Here is a 17430-nt window from a genome sequence, read left to right as displayed (position 1 = left end):
TTCCCTCTGCCTATGTCTCTGCCTCTCTCTCTGTGTGTCTCTCATAAATAAATTTTAAAAATCTTAAAAAAAATCTTTAAATATTTTCCCCCTTTAAGGAAAAAACAGGGGGAAAAAAAGAGGCCAATACAGAGCCACAATAAGAGTCATCACTTCCTGAGTGTATACTAAATGATTTACATGTATGAGCTCATTTCATCTCAAAGACTCTGGTAAATAGTTATGTACGTTGAGTACAGAGATATATTAAATATATTAAATGAGTTATATTAAACAGATATATATTAAATATATTAAACAATGTGGTCAAGATTACACTGCTCAGAAATGCCAGAGCTGGGATTGAAATGAGACAGTTGTGTTCCAGGACAAGCTCTGAATCTCTATGCTCTCATTCCTTTCCGCCCAAAGGAAAACATGCCGTAGAATAAAAGAAAAAGAACATTCATCTACAGGAAACACTTTTGAAAGGGTACAGGAACTAGAGGGCAGGGGGTCAAGTCCCTGTGAACTGGAAGCAGGTCATAAAAGAAGACGGTGGAATGAGATAGAACAAAGACAGGGAGCAGGGATGCATAAAATCAACAGGGATGTCTAAGAAACTAAAAATGTCATTACAGAATTAAAATTTGGATTTGAGGCAATAAAGAGTAGAGGCTAGAAGCTTACAGTTTTGCTTTGAAACTTTTTATTTTTTCCAAATTCTCTATTACATATATTACTATTATAATCACAAAACATTAAAATGTTAAACATTTTCCATACTATTTTCCCCTAGTAATTCCACTTTTCTGAATATATTTTAAGGGAAAAATTCAAAGATTTATTTATATGGAGATAAGCAATTTATTTCTAAAAATGAAAGTGGAAAACTTCTAAATTTACAAAAATAAAGGAATGTATGAATATATTGTAGTCTATTTATGTGACAAAATATTTTATTTATAGCAAAACATATGCTACCAGAGAATATTTATTGTCACAAAGAAGTTATGATCATACTGGTAAATAAAAGAGCAAGATGAAAAACATCATGTCTGTAGTGTGCTTACAGTATGTCCTAGTGTTTATGAGTGCGTGTGTGTGCACACGTGCATGCATGCACCTGTCTGAAAAGTTACCTTGGCATTCACATTTTTTCCTACCTTTCAAAATTTTTACACATTCAGAATACATTTAAGTCTTTAAAATTATTTTAAAAGGATAATAGGTGATTTGTTAGAAAGATTATAATTATGTTGCTTTTATTTCTGTTATCAGTGCTTCAAAAGTTGCTTGTGCAGGGGCACCTGGGGGCGGGGGTTCAGTCAGTTGAGCATCCTACCCTTGGTTTCAGCTCAGATCTTGATCTTGGGGGTCCTGGGATCAAGCTCCATCCTGGGCTCTGTGCTTAGTGGGGAGTCTGGGGTGCCCTCTCACAGCCCCTCCCCCACTATCAAGCCTGTACCCAGGTTCGTGCCCTCTCTCTTTCTCTCTAAAATACATAAATAAATCTTTTAAAAAAGTTGTTTCTGCAATACATACGTTTTAAAATATGTTTCTCTTTCTTCCTCATGCTCTCTACATTTTCAAGTCTGAGTCCCAAGAATTACTTCTTTTTAAAAATTTTTTTCATTGGAGTTCAATTTGCCAACATATAGCATAACACCCAGTGCTCCTCCCGCCAAGTGCCCCCCTCAGTGCCCATCACCCAGCCACCCCAACCCCCCCGCCCACCTTCCCTTCCACTACCCCTTGTTCATATTCCAGAGTTAGGGGTCTCTCATGTTTTTCCAAGATATTTCCAAGAATTACTTCTAAATCATTTTTCTACTTATTTCTTCTTGAAATAATAGGCTGTTACCTCCACTATTGTTTTTCTTTCTGTCTGACTGCTGTTTTCATTCATAGCATTGAGCTTTATGGTTTTATCTGTTCCTTTTTCTTTCACTACTCACATGTCAAAACAAAGCCATCTTCATCAGTTTTGGCAAGTCTCCCTCTGAGACCGTTTCTTTTCATCTTTCAAGCAGCTCTTGGCTGTGTTAAAGGAGTCCAACTTTCTGGTAACTTCACTCTATTTTGAGGTCCGATGGTTATTCCCCAAATAATCTACTTTGATTTCCAAGGTCATAACCTTCAGTGAGAAACAAAGATGAATACTCTGCCTCTATCTCTTCCGATCCTTCAGGATTTCAGTACAATGAATACAAGTTCAGCTTCTCCCTTTTCTTTGGACGGATACCCCAAAGTGGGATTGCTGGGTCTTATGGCAGAACTCCAATTTTTTTGAAGATTGAGTGATATCTGCACATTACCAGGCCTCCAGCCACTCTCCAACTCCGCAGTATTGAATCTTAGTAAATGGAAGTTATATAATATAGGTCATGCATATGAGACGCGATCTGCCCTAAAACCTATCCCTTGACCTCAACCAAAGCCTGGGCATGCTGATTGAGCTAGAAACTTCCATTACCCAAACTTTCCCAGTGTTGGTGCCCTCTTTTTACCTAAGTACTTCTTATATGTGTCTTCAATCTCTCCAAGTCCAGACTGTGTAAAAAAAAATGGTAATGCAAGCCAAACAATGTTCTTTATGTGTGTATGTGTGTCCCGTGGGTCAGAAAACACTAGTCCTACATAGCTTCTTCAACTAGAAACGTGAATAGTGGTCATTACCAGACACTTTATCTTTAAATCCCAAGATGTACTTTCACTTGCCCATCCTTTCAATAGCAGCGTCTCCCTCTACCACATTAACCCCAGCATAATTTTGCCTTATATCTACTTTAGTTCCGTTGCAAATAACACCTTTTCAAATATTGGCTTTTTCTTTGGCTAATCAAACACTCCACTATAGTTCATGTGAAGTATGCATGCTGTTCAAAATAACTAAACAGAATAAAAATGATATTTACATTGTGTTCTTTGAAGAAAGTTATTATTCTAGACATTGCTGATGTTTAGATCTCAGATAATTCTCAGGCCTTCTCTCTGCTCACAAATACCATATTATACACTGTTCAGAAGAGGAGAATTCTTTTAAAATAATCATTTGGTTAGAATTCTCGAAGAATAAGTTCTTAGAATGTTTCTCTTTCTTCTGATAATATATTTTTGACTCGACTCTATTACTTACCAATTAGCATTAATGACACCAGTCGTGAAATCTATTAGAAGAATCACATCTCTATCTTGTGTGCTAAATTTTTGCTAGTATAATTTTATTTTCATTTCTAAAAGGATTCTTTAAGAAAGGTTAAAATGTGTTTTTTTTTTCTGTGAATAATTGAATTTTGGTTTTTAAAAATTATACAAAATCCTTGTTTCTCCCATCTCACCAGATGGAAAAGAGAAAGAGAAAATAAGGTCTTTGGAGTGGAATGTCTAGATATGTCTTTTCCAATGATGACCTGTATTATAATTTAGCAAAAACTGCTTACTAATTATGAGTGTCTGGATTTGAAAGGTGGTATTATTATTATCATTATTATTATTATTATTTTGGCTCATTATATTTTTGTAGCTCATACTGAAGAAAAAAATAACTGCAACAAGCCCTTGGCTGTGGTTTTGTTGTAGTAATTGCACCTTCAAAAGGCATCATTAATGCCATTAAAGATAAGTTTCCTGGAACCTCAATTGTTTTTAACCCCAGGCCATTTATGAGTAAATCAGTCATCAACTATTTATTTGACTTCTTTGGAAATAGCTCAAATCAGCTATCTTTCAAGAAATGCCATTTCAAAGACCTTGAAGGAATACAAACAAATACACACTTTAATGACAAGAGTTCAGAAAATCATGGAAAATAAAAAATATTTTCCTATTTTTCTCATTCACTGGATCGATCTGCATGTATCAAGTCTAATACGTGATGTATTTAGCACTAAAAGTATTTACGATGTTTTACGTATGGTAAATAAATGTATTAGAAATATGGTTTCAAAAGATGCATTTTTAACATGATTTGTTTAACTCTAAAATTCCTCCCAACTGACTTATTCCATTTTAGAATCCAACCCTCCTTGTGTCCTTCCCACTCTGCTTCCTGGAGCTGGACACTGTGAAGCCAAGGAAACTCTGCAATCCTTGGCTTCTGGAGCTGTGTTTTCTGATGAGTAATACTGCAAAAAGGCTTTCTCTGCTGTTTCCCTGTGGTCTCAATCTTTTCACATTAGACATTAGGAAAAATCTGACTCCAAAACATTGAGGATATCCTGATGAGTTTCTTGAGGGAATTCTTTGCTCATTTAGTGGAGATTGCCAAGATTATGTAAACATGTGGTTCCCTCCCTAGGACAGTTCAGGTTCCTATTGCTGCTTAAAGCAGCTGGAAAGCTGCCTGTGACTAAGATACACACTCTAGGTGTTTCCTTCTGTTCACACACTGCTCATTTCAGTTCAATTGTCATGTTCCCACAAAGTATCATCTCTTTCCCATCTCTTCCTCTCTTTCCCTCTCTTGAAAGTTCCTGAAAAATTCTCATAACACACAACACAAGTGTATCTCTGGCTCATTTTTCTCATAAGAAAGCTTTTGTTTCTTATAAAAGCAAACTGATTCCTTTTTATATGAGGACGCTTCACCTGTTGGGATACTAAAAATACTACAGAATCACCTCACCCTCTGGGTGTCCCTGGGGTTCCTCCCTCTATTTTGTATGGACGCCTTGAGGAATACGGATGATAATGCAAATAAAGCATATAACACAGCCCTGGGCACAATGTAAATAATTAATTAGTAGCAGTAATAATAACTAATAAAATAAGAGCTTTTCTTGAAAGTAAATCCATTCTCAAATGATGACACAACTGAACATAAAAGGACAAGAGAAAAAGGAGAGGAGTGACCCATTTATTTTATTTGTGCCATAATTTACTCCAAAATTTGTACTTTATGAGATTATACGTATTATGATCATTTTTTTATTGATCCTAGAGTCAACGCAGAGCTGTCAGTGACACATTCAAATGGAGAAGGTTGTTGTAGTTCAAACGTCAACTCTAAGAAGTGATTTTTTAAAAAGTATTACAGTCAAAATATTCTTCTGCATGCATTCAAAATTCTGTTATATACTGCATCCTATAAATGTAAACAATTTACAAGTATATTTTATTTGTTTTATATGGATGGATCTTTTTGTATCTAATAGGTGTTTGTTTTTAAAGGACTTCTGGTAGTAGCTGGGAATAACGGTTTAGAGCAGGGATGACATAAGCATAGCTAAATTAGTTAAATGTCAACAACTCACTGGGGAAAAAAGTGGTACCTAGGATATGCTGTATTAATAATTTAGCAATAGACAAATAGCCAATACTCACTGATGTGTATTGGCACATTTCATAGAATGAGCTTTTATTCTTATTTTAGAAATCCTTTGTTAATTTTTCAGTAACCTAAAATCTTCCCAAAAAGACTAGGAATACTTCATTCTTATTCATCTAAAAAAGAAAAATCTTCCAGTTATTAACTGGAGCCCATGACTGGTATAGGAGAAAGGATAAGACACAGCAATTTTGAGAATAAATCTGCTGATCTCTATGTAACCTAGTTCACACACGTTGCTTTTGGGTGCATACTGGGGGACTCAAAGCTAAGAGACAGAATGCCCAGATAGAATTAAGATCCTTCCTAAAATGAAAAAAAAACAAACAAAAAAAACAAACCAGTAGACTGAAAGAGTGAATGTCCTTTATGTTACGTTGGAGTAAATGTTATCAAAATCCAAATTCTGTCCTGTCTTTGGTTAAAAAAACAAAACTTGGGTTAAAAATGAATGATATTGCATTGAGGACATTTTCAATTGCATTTCCGACACATTCTTTAGACATTTTCCTATAGTGTAAGCCGTGGTAGCACTGCATCAAAGTCATCCTTCAGATTATATATTACTAGGGTGGCCATGGCCCTAGTTTGCCTGGGACAGTTCTGGTTTTTGCTTGCTGTTCCAGCGTAATTATTAATAGCATCTCCTTTCTTAAAATGTCCTCGGTTGGGTAGTAAGTCCAACGGCTACCCTACATTCTAGCAACTGGCCTGTGAAACTGGCTCCTAACGGCTGTGATAGCTTGGCTATTTGGCATTATCAGGAACATTCTGTTCTGGATAAGAAAATTTGCCAGCTAACTTGAGGACAGTGTCTTAAGGGCAAACACAGTATTTCAACTGCTTTTCAGGTCTTTCAAAAATGATGGTATGTTTCTCTGCCTTAAGAGGGCACCCTCAGCATAATTTAATCTTTTCTTACTCAGCATTGCCCTGTATTTCACTGTGCTGTAGAGACACATGCAGATGGATGAGGTGAAGAGCTAAGTGGGTGCTGGGTTCACATCTGGCCCCAGAACTTCCTTTCTTTAAACAGTTTCCAGGATAAGTTTTCTTTTGGATCACTTTCTATTTTTTTTCAAAGCTGATAAACAGATGATATTCAGCGGCTTTACATCTGACATTAACATAACAAAACAAGCTTCAGTCAAAGTAACTTGCAGAGTTAAAGGTTTAAAGTAGCAGCCTTCTTCCAAGTGGCTGTTTTGACCTTTGAAATAATTTCTGCCTTAAATAGATCATCAATACAAGGGAACTTGGGCAACACTTTGTGAACCTATAACGTCTCTTCTACTTCATCTACACAGTTATTATTCAGTGAGTGTGAAGGAGCAGTATCACTAGCAATATCAACTAACTAGGTAGCAGGTTTTTATGAAGAACTGATTCCATAGCTTAAAAAATATTGATAATTAATAAAACATTATACAGATTTCTCTAAAACAGGTGCCAGTTTTTTCAAAATTTTCCTCAATTTGTTTATTTTGTTATCCATTTTATTTAAGTGTAAGTTAATACATAATAAGATGTACTAATTTTCAGCAGATAGCTCAATAGGTGTCAACAAATGTATACATCTGTGTAACGACCACCTCAGTCAGGATATATAACCTTTCATCATCCCAAAAATTCCCTATGCTTTCTTATGGTCAATTCTCTGTCTCCTCCTGGCCCCAGACAACTACCTATCTCCTTTCTTCTATTACTACCGACCAGGTTTATCTATTCTAGAGTCTCATTTTCAGTGGAATTGGTACCAACTCTTTCAAGTTTGGCTTTTCTTCATCCATGACGTTTTTGAGATCCACATTATATCTCCCTAGTTCACCCTGCGCCAACCCCCCCTTTTTTGGCTGGATAGCATTCCATTATATGGATATATCATACTTTGCTTATCCGTTTACCTCTTGATTTGGACTGAACATTGAATTGTTTGTAATTTTTAAGTATTTTTAACGAAGAGAGACATTATGTAGATATATGTCTTTATTTCTTTTGGATAAATACCTGAAAGTAGAATTGAAGCATTTGACTATATGCTTCATTTTATAAAAGAATAGAAAACTATTTTCCATAGTGTTCCTAACATTTTACATTTCAAACATCAACATAAAAGTTTCATTTTCTTCCCATCCTTGCCAGTTCTTGGTGCTGTTGATATTTTTGAGTTTGGGCATTTTTAGTGCATAGTTGTATATCGCCATAGTTTTAATCAACATTACCCTGCTGACTGATGATAGTGAGCATGTTTCCACATGCTTTTCCTTAATTCTTTTTTTAATTTTAACCCCCCCATACATAGTGAGTTTCCTAACAGTATTACAGTAATTTCAGAGTTCTAAAATTATTTTATGATAAAGATGCAAAAAAGATACAGAAAATATTTTCTTGCCCAATGTCTCATTGATATGTTCATTTATTTTCATTCACTCATTCACCACGTGATTACTAAATCTCTTCTGTGTGTTCACTATGCAAATGGTAAGAAGCACAGAGTGAATATAGCATGAAACACTTTCTTTCAGAGCTCACTTTATAGCAGTAAACTGTAGATAAATGAATGCTACTTTTAAACTGTTAAGGGTGACAAAATGTAATAGTTGTTAAATGTTTTATTTCATGGAAGCTCAGAGAATGTGCACAAAAATAATAGTGCTTTAGCCAGGGGCATGGTATGATCAAAATACGAAGCTTTAGAAAACTATTTTTATTTTATTAAAACCACAGCATTGGGCTCATGAGTATACAAAAGGATAGGCTTTATAAGTCTAATTAAATCTGACCAGCTTCAGCAGAATTATGAAGTTATTAGATATAAGTTGTTAGAAAAGACCATGAAATAAGGACTTATGTTTATGCTCACTATCCCTAGGTCTCTAAATGCTGTGATTCACTTTGAGGAACCAAAACCAAATGGGACTGTGAACCACGTTTGCTCTGACTAAACCTCTTGGCTCTTCAGGTAGCACGGAGCAGAGATGGAGTGACCTCTGATGTTCTTTAAAATTAAGAATTAGTCATAAAACACACCAGCTAGTTCTGATTGACTCATGGACTCTGTTCAGTGAGACCAGCAATTTAGTTTACAGATTCTCCAGTATATTTAGTGACCTTTCTCAGTGAGTAGTATGGCATATCACAAAGACAAACCAGTATTATATTGATCCATCAATATTTTCCTACATTTAACCTTTTGAATTTATGTAAATATCTCTATGTTCACTTTTAAGGCTAACACAACTTTCTGACTCAGGTGCCCTTTGCCTTTGACCAGGAAATACGAGTGAGCCATATCATCGCTTTGTCTACACCAGGCTGGGAATCCAGATGATGATGGAGGAAAGTAAGAGTAGGAAGGATTTGAAATGCCTAAGAGAGTAAAATTAGATGTGTGGCATGTACTCTTATGTATAGGATTTGAAAGCAAAATTAGATATGTAATCAGAAGTGCTGGGGACTTTCAGCAGGAGTGATGGGGTGACCAAACAAAAGAGCCAGTGGGGCACTGGCAGGCTTGGAAGAGCCAGTCCACAGGGACGTAGTTGCCCTACACCACTGGGGTCTGGCAGCTGAGAGCTGTGGTGCAGGGTCAGGCATCCAAGCATGTATGAAAATGACCTGTAGCAAGACAGGGATCTGCTTCTGGGATAAACAAGGTAGAGCGTTCAGAACGAGGGAAAAGTTGAGAACGGTTTTTGAAGGAGTCGAAATGTAAGGGAAGGTCATAGAAAGAAGGCAGGTCTGGAAAGGAAGGAAGGAAGGAGGGTGGGAGGAAAAGAAAGAAAAAGAAATTAATAAATAAATTAATTAATTAATCACAGAATTAATTAATTCTGTGAGGTGGTGGATATGTTAATAAGGTTGTGGCAATTATTTCACAGTGTATATATTATTAATCATCAAGTTGTACACCCTAATAATATACATTTCTTTGTCGATTATACCTCAATAAAGCTTGGAAAAATTCTTTCTGAATAAACAAACTGAATTTAAAGTGAATATGGATATAAACCAAAATGTTAACTGTGCTTAAGTCTCTGGGTAATAAAACTAGAGTTGAGTTTTCTTTTGGTTTACCTGTATTTTCTATTTTTTAAAAATACATGAATCATCTGAAGGAGGAGGAGGAAGGAATCCCATCGGGATCCTTCCTTTTTGACTAAGCACTGGATTGATCCCAGAAGCTGGAATGCCATGGACCCGTGGATGAGCCCAGGCTGCTGGACAGGAAGCAGGGAGGACGCACACTTGCTAAGACCCTCTGGGGCAGATGCTGAGGACTTGGTGCTCATAGCCCTTCAAGCAAGAATATTCTCCTGAACTAGCCTGAGCCCCCACACGGCTGTTCCACTGGGCAGTGATAGTGAAGTGTGAAGTGTTCAGCTGTCTCCATACAGTTGTGCCCCAGGAAACTACTGAAGCAGGAAGGGCTTGGCTTGCCCTTTCAGCAAATGACTTTCTGACCCCCTTTCCACTCTGTAGAATCTGCCATATGTGATGTCTTTAGAGAAACACAAGGCTAACCTCAGAAGTTACTGATGCCTTTCATGGCCCTTTGCCTCTCCGGACAGGAGAGCTGCTCTATCGTGTCTCCTTCCAGCTGCCTCTCTTCTCCACTGTCAGAATGCAAGCCTGCTAGGATGCTCTTCTGATCTCTAGTGCCATGTCAGTCTCAGAGAAGAGAGAGAAACGCGCAGATTACTGCACGCTCTTCTTCTTGTCGTTTCTCCCAACACCATTGCTTTCATCCCCAAACAGCCTGCATTTCATGGCTCTAGTTGTTCAGTAAGACGCTCTGTTCTTCTGGTTCGCAAACCGACTGATCACAGCGGCAGCCCTTGGGTGTGATCATTTCTTCTCACTTGTTTTCTTCATCATTGGCTGCTTAGATGCTGCTCTTTACTCTTGGCAGCTTTGAAAGAATACTGTTGGGGTGGTGGAGGGTGCCCAGAATTTAGCCTCATTTCTCCAAATAACTGTCCCTCAACACAACAGATCTTTAGTGGAAATGTTCAGACTAGAAAATTTCAAGAGACAAAGTAGCTAGAAAAAAAAAATTGACCTTACCTTCCTCCCTTCCTCTCTTCCTTTCTTCCTTTGTTTAAATAGCTCTATATTCATCATCAATATAATTAATATAGTCAATTCAATTCAATATAATCAGCTACTGTTAATTTAGTAATTATTTACTAAGTGTATATTATTGTCTGGAACCAACAATAAAAAAGATATTTCTGGGAATGGCTCATTAGGCCATATATCCAAGTTAAGACTTCCTTCTCAGATGTGCGTGTCCAACTGTGTCTGACTGTTCCCAGAACAGCTCAGATTTAGTAGGTTTATAACTGAACTCATCCTATTTGCCTTCCAGCAAGGTCATAGTTACTCTCCATCTCAAAAGTCTTCAGTGGCTTTATAGAACTTACTAAAATATAGCTCAAACTCTTTTGCCTAATACTCATTATATTCTACAATGGGTTTCTAGCCATACTACTGTACTGTTACTATTTTCTGCTACTATTGCTGATAATTTTTGCTTCGTTGTTGTCACATGATGTACATTGATGTACACTTTCTGAAGCTTTGCTTGTGTTATTCCTGTTGACTAGAATGGTGTGTGTTTGTAAGAGAGAGACAGAGGAGAGAGAGACAGAGAGACACAGAGATTTAAGTAAAGTGGGCGATTCTGCTCTGCATACACTCAGTGCATACGTGCCCCCAGTATTAGTGAGTCTGGGATGAAGTCTCACATCTGTGTTTGCCTCACTGTTCCACAGTTTCTCCATGTCTCTCAGTATGAGCATAAAGCTGTGCCAAGGCTGTCTGATATGTGTGCTTTCATACAACGTGGCCCATACCATAAGCCATTCATTTTATTTGCTGTTCAGTTGAAGAATCTGTGCCCTGTTCTAGTCCTAAAGGAAAATCTGACTGTATTCGGATCATTAGATTGTTTCTATTCTGATCTATAAACATGACCATATATTCTATATTTTGTAGGTGAACTAAATTTTTTTAAGCGTTATTTTGAATATATAATTTTTGCCTTCTTCTCTGATTTTAGAACCCAATGTCTGGTAAGATACAGTTCCATGCTGCTGTGATTATTTATATCTCCCCTATAAGGTTATAATCCCCATATGTACAAGATCTTGAATAATCATCTCCTGACTACCTAACATGGTTCTTCTATAGGTTGGGACTTGAAACCCAGTAGTCAGATGAAGGAATGAGAAGGACTTACAATGGTGACAGTCGATGCCCCAAAAGAGGCAATTTGGGGACCAGAAGACAGAACTGTCCTTTATCGTTTCATACAGTTTCTGTTTTGAAGGAAACTTCTAAAACCTCACTATATTCAGAACAGAAACTGAATGGCATTTTTGCATATAACTCAGACTCCAAGAACAGGAACCTCCATGTGCCTGCAGTCGGAAACAAGAAAGCAGGAAAGAGAAAGGTGATAGGGCTTCTCATGCCTTGAATAGAAAATCTTTGATTTGAACCTACTCTCTAAAATTTAAATCATTCAAAGGAAAAAAAAAAGTCACTCAGTATGAATTCAGGAAGTTTCCAGTGTGCATTTTAGGAGACAAGACATTTGTCATTATCTATCATTTCAGATAACTTTATAAGCAAAGTATTAACATTCTTATGTCAGTATTTTCAGAGCAGCTTGAAGTTTATGGATTTTTCTATGATGTTGGATGATTAATTTCATTGTTGAATCTAGTAAAGAGTCTAAGCCATATAGCATAATGCCAGGAGTTGGCATCCATAAGGCAATCTTCTTTTGTTTGTTAGTTATCTTTGTTGAATAACCTCATGAAAATATAACTTAATAAAAAGCCCAATTCAAGGATCCTTTGGCTTATTACAATTTGTAATTGGTTACATTTGTTTCCTTGATTCTTCTCTACATCTTTATGAAACGGTCAGAACCATAAGGGCAGTAACCATGACTGGGTAGGCTGTTTCCTACTGCATCCCCAGCACCCAGGATAATACCCTCCACAGAATAGGGGTCCAGTAACAATTTTTTGACTTAATAGACTGATAGACCAGAACTACCCAGGTCAGGTGATTTGATTTCAACACAGAGGTTTGCCTGGAGATTTAGCCTCTGAGGACTCTGTCATCCTAAGAACCAAAGGGATAGGAACATTACGTAGATAGTTTGACACAAAACAGGAAGAGCTATAAAAATAAGCCAAAACAATTTGTTAATTTATTCAAACCAGATTCTATAATTCTGGTCCAAATGTATAAATTTCCAACATGTATATATTTTATTTCCAATCATTTTTTTTGTTTGAACGACGTCTCTTCTTATACTCTAATTGGCTGAGAGTATGTGAGAATGTTGAAGATTGACCATAGAGAGAAGATTCTGAGATTAGTAGGAAGACCTGGCAATAATTCCAAGACTAAAATTTAAGGAGAAAAGGCATCTTAATTCCTCAGATGATAATAGTAACCAGTCACAAAGACTGGAAAAATTCTTTGGAAGTTCTGCTTACTTTTTTTTTCCTTAGTGAAGCTCAAATTTTGTTGCTGTCAATAGTGACAAAAGTGTTATATAGTGATTCTGAAGATTTGAGCATGTGTGGTGTCAGTTGCAAATGATAAATCATTATATGGAGAGCACCATATACCTAAAAGCACACAATATAATAATATTTGCTACAGAGATGAGTCATGGGAAGGAAAGCCTTTGTAGCTCAGTTTGTTACCCCTCTCCCTTGGGGATGCCCAAGAAGAGCTGAGAGAGAAAAAAGAAATCAATACCCAACAAAGACTCCTTGTAAACATGCTAGTCAGACCTCCTAATGGTATTTAGTAGCAAAGAGATAATGAGAGTCCTTCCTGTGGAATCTTTCTAGCTGTCTATATCCAGTCTGCCTAGGTTGTTTTAGCAAACAAATGAGGAACTTATGGGTTTCTGGGATATGACCCATTGGAAATTGTTAGGTCAGCTATATAATTATCCATATATCAGAGGGAGTCATTTGATAACTGCATGTATCACTTACGGATCTCAAGCATTAAATCTGGACGAGATCACATCCTAACGTTGCATGGAAGGACCCTGGGGGCTGACTAGTCATTGCAGACATTTCCATGCATTGCCTCTGTCTTCACTTGTGTCATGCAAGTTATTAGTAAAGTTTGATACTCAATAAGATCTCTGCTTCTTTGAGTCTGATATGACAATCTGGCTTGTTGTGCTATCTCAGGTCTGGAAATAAATTTAAATGGATAACGGGCACTTTTACAGCTAACAAACGGATTCGGTAGAAAGTAAATTTAACATTTCTTTCTCAATGGTAGGCTGTACGTACTCATTTAAAGAGCACTGGGCTGTCAGTAATTCTTTTTTATTTTGCTTTAGAATAAATTTTATTTTACTTGGAATGTCTAAAGTTTCTCTCATATTAAAAAAATGCTGTACGAGAGAAACTGTCTTATGGGATTCAGAATACTTTGACTAGTCTAGATAAACAGGCTACAGGAACTAAGGGAATTTTAAATGGATTATTATATTTACATTGAACATAATTTATTTTCCAAAAATAATTTCATGTCTATTAGTAACATCCAAGACTTAATCAGGGATCAAAGACAAAACCTACTAATTAAAAGGTTTACATGTGGGAAGTAATACTGGACTGTCCTTAGGAATAGTAAATGGATGTAAACCTAATTTTTTTTTTTTTACTTTTTCTTCAAGGTTTTATGAATAGTTTATTATCTGGAAAATGCAGTGAATAAGGTAATAAAAGTACCTTATTACCTTGATAAGTGGAACTCTTTGGGAGCTAAGAAGACTGTCTTAATGCAAGAAAATCTAAAGAGAAAGAACAGCGTTCCTTCGCAGTAACCTAAAGCAAATGCCTGTGGCTGTTAGAAGTAAAATATTTATTAAGCTGATGAAAACCAAGTTCAGAGACTTGCTACTTCTCTTCTCTCTGATCCCAACTTCATCCCAAAGCTGAACTGGCCTTCGACAGGATACTTGGCTCTTCCTTGATAATTCTGGGCATCAGAGCCCAAGCTAGAGCTTAAGGTAAGGAAATCAGTTGGAATGTCCCTCACTGCCTAGCGTGTGGAGTCTTATGTGCTTCCTGGAACTAAAGGAGAGAGAGGAACACTATCAATACGTTTCTAGAAGATTAATTTGTACTAAGAGGAGTAAAATAGTTATCAGATGTCCCAATTTCCCAAAGAAACAGACTTGCAGCTGATGTTAAAAGAATTAAATTTCTTCATTACAACTATATTTTGCCTTTGTAACCAGTTGTGTAATCAGATTGATGAACCTGAACGACTATGTGTCCTGAAGTCTCATAGAGAATTTTGTTCCTCATCTAGGTTTAACTCACTTTTCAATTTTACTTTGTTCCATGCTAAGAAACTAGGAGAGATATGTATATAAACTTTCCATTTCTTTTAGTGACAATTTCCTCCTTCCTAGTTGTTTTAAGCTAATCTATCTTTCCAGAATTCCAGGTGTTTTTTCTTAAATAAAACTTTCTTAAAATTATTAAATATGCCCTCCAAATAGGAAGCTTGAAGGCAATGAGCCTTTTACATCTATGCCACCTGCCACCTTTCATTTCTAATTTACCACATGTTAGTAAGTTGGCTTTTGATCGTTTACAGTATTTATGTGACTGAATTCAGTCTTTGGTGTGTTGGGTATAATTATTAAAATCCAGGCTCAGATTTTTATCTGAAGGTTTAAAGGAACTGAAGAAAATACAGAAACCATGAAGAAAATACAAAAAGAGAAAAATAAGAACAGAAAATTTAAATCTTGCAATGTTGAAAGAAGAAGGGCCATATGCACTATTATTCTGTGCTAATTCATGCTCTGGTTTTCCGTTCTATTTATATTGAGAGAGATCAAAATTAAGGTACAAATGGAATGTCTCGGGATTCAAATGAGCCTTCTTAGGACAAGCCATGAGAAGCCAAGTAGGACTGAAATGACATGGAGTTGCTACAGAGAAGGCAGTGAAGCCTTCAGTCTTTGAAACTAAACAACATCTGAATGTAAATTTCCTTCTGCCTACAAATTCGTTTCTTTGGTTAATTTAAGGAAATGTCTTATTCAGAAATAAGTACTCTTTAAAATGGAGGAAAAAGAAAAGAAAAAGAAAGGAAAGTAAGGAAGAATGCAGTCACTTGTCTGGAAAAGTCAGGCAAGCAGTAAATCAAGACTGGAAGTAAGAGTAAAGAAATATTTGGACAAGGGACTGGTGATGGGCCACTCCAAAACAGTTGACAGAATTATGAGTCACTTGGCAATTTGCAGCATGTGGGACATAGGTCTCTAATGTTCTCTTTCTTATACACATTCACAAATATCAAAACAAAAAATTGTGTGACAGATGCTTCCCCTGGTCTCAAAGTTAATACATAAGTGGACTCTGAGGTTATTCAACCAGAGGGCTTACAAACTTACTTTCATGACACAGCTACCTGACTATTTAGATAACCATCTTCCTTCCTTCATGTCTAACAGACTTATTTGAATATTCTGGAACTTTGAAGTTCTTTTGCTAATCCAGAGATGAATCCAGAATCCATTTTACATTTTCATTTAGTTCTTATGTGGAAGCTAATGCTCTGTAAACCTAAATAACAGGCCTGTGTAAACCAGCAGCAGTTAAACTATTACCTCCATGAACTGCTCAAGTAGTTCTCATGAAGAGAGGAAACAGATTCCTGAAAACAATATGAGATCATGACAATAGGCTGCAAAGACTCCACAGGACATGACAGTCTGCAAACAACATCTGATAGCCCTCTTCAAAATACAACATTTTGCCTCCCTTCACTTAAAATGTCTTTCACAACACTTTGCATCACATTGAAGAGATTTATTACAACTGGACTTGCAACGTAATTAATTGGGAGCATAGGTTAGTGTAAGGAAGTAGATTTTATTTTTTTTTTTATTTTTATTTTTTTTAAAGATTTTATTTATTTATTCATGAGAGATACACACACACACACAGAGAGAGAGAGAGGCAGAGACACAGGTAGAGGGAGAAGCAGGCCCCATGCGGGGAGCCTGACGTGGGACTCGATCCCAGGTCTCCAGGATCACACCCTGGGCTGAAGGCGGCGCTAAACCGCTGAGCCACCTGGGCTGCCCAGGAAGTAGATTTTAAATAAGATGTATGTTTCCATTCTGGCTCTATCTCTGACAACCATATAGTGTTGAGCAGGTTAATGACTCCTTTGAACCTTAGGTTCATTATCAATAAAATAGGAGAGAACAATAGCTAACTAACAGGTTTGTTGTGGTAATTAAATAAGGAAATTTTTTCAAAAGAACAAACAAACAAAAAAACAGTACCTAGAATATAACTGATACCCAATAAATGTAACTGGCTAGAACAATTCCTTCCTATTTCATTTAGATTTAAGACATGGCTTGTTCACCTGTGTATCTTATCAACATAGAGTATGCTACCTTGAAAGTGATTAATAAATTAAATATAAGATGAAAGAATTGACTATGCATAATAGCTCTGCAGAGTTTAAGTACCAAACATATCCCTATCCATAGACATTGTCTACCTACCTAGAAAATGACTCTTCTAAAAGAAAAACTGGTAAGGGGTTAATGTGAAATCCAGTTACTTCTGATAACATATGGGTTGTACTTAAAATTCGTAAGAAGAATGACTAAAAATTCTGTTGATTTGGGAAAAATGATAAAAATTTGGAAAAAACCCAAATTAGGGTCAAATTTCTTATAATGTACAAATACACCTATCAGTTGTTGCAAAGATCTAAGTTTAAGAATATAGTTATTAAGGTATTAGAAAAAAATACAGGCTTTTAAAAATAGATTGGGATAAGCAACTTTTTAAGAAAATTAACTCAAAATCCCAAAGGAAAAATGTAAAAGATTTAATGACACAGCCATTAAAACTTCTGTATAGGGAAGGATAATACAGGAAAAGTTGAAAGAAAACTGACAGGCTGGGCCAGCATGATGGCAACACATAACAACTAATTAGTATGGCTTATACAGAAAGAGTTTCTACAACCAGCAGGAAAAAGGCAGATGATGGAAAAAAGAGCAATGATGCAAGCAGATGATT

General features: G+C 36.4%; 1 protein-coding gene and 1 long non-coding RNA gene across 7 annotated transcripts in view; one reads left to right on the top strand and one right to left on the bottom strand.

The window, feature by feature from the left end:
- The window catches only part of CNTNAP2 (contactin associated protein 2), a 1976111-nt gene that overhangs the window by 542483 nt on the left and 1416198 nt on the right, over nt 1-17430 (bottom strand). The gene's annotated exons all lie outside the window — the stretch shown is intronic.
- The window catches only part of LOC140605317 (uncharacterized), a 34659-nt gene that overhangs the window by 7873 nt on the left and 9356 nt on the right, over nt 1-17430 (top strand). The window contains exon 3 of the long non-coding RNA XR_012008032.1: nt 14040-14375. This is a non-coding gene — a long non-coding RNA (uncharacterized lncRNA). The remainder of the gene's footprint in view (nt 1-14039; nt 14376-17430) is intronic.

Source organism: Canis lupus, chromosome 15, assembly GCF_048164855.1.
Source record: "Canis lupus baileyi chromosome 15, mCanLup2.hap1, whole genome shotgun sequence".
Lineage (NCBI taxonomy): Eukaryota > Metazoa > Chordata > Mammalia > Carnivora > Canidae > Canis > Canis lupus.
Note: the sequence above shows the minus strand (reverse complement) of the source record. Positions and strands in the feature narration are given on the sequence as shown.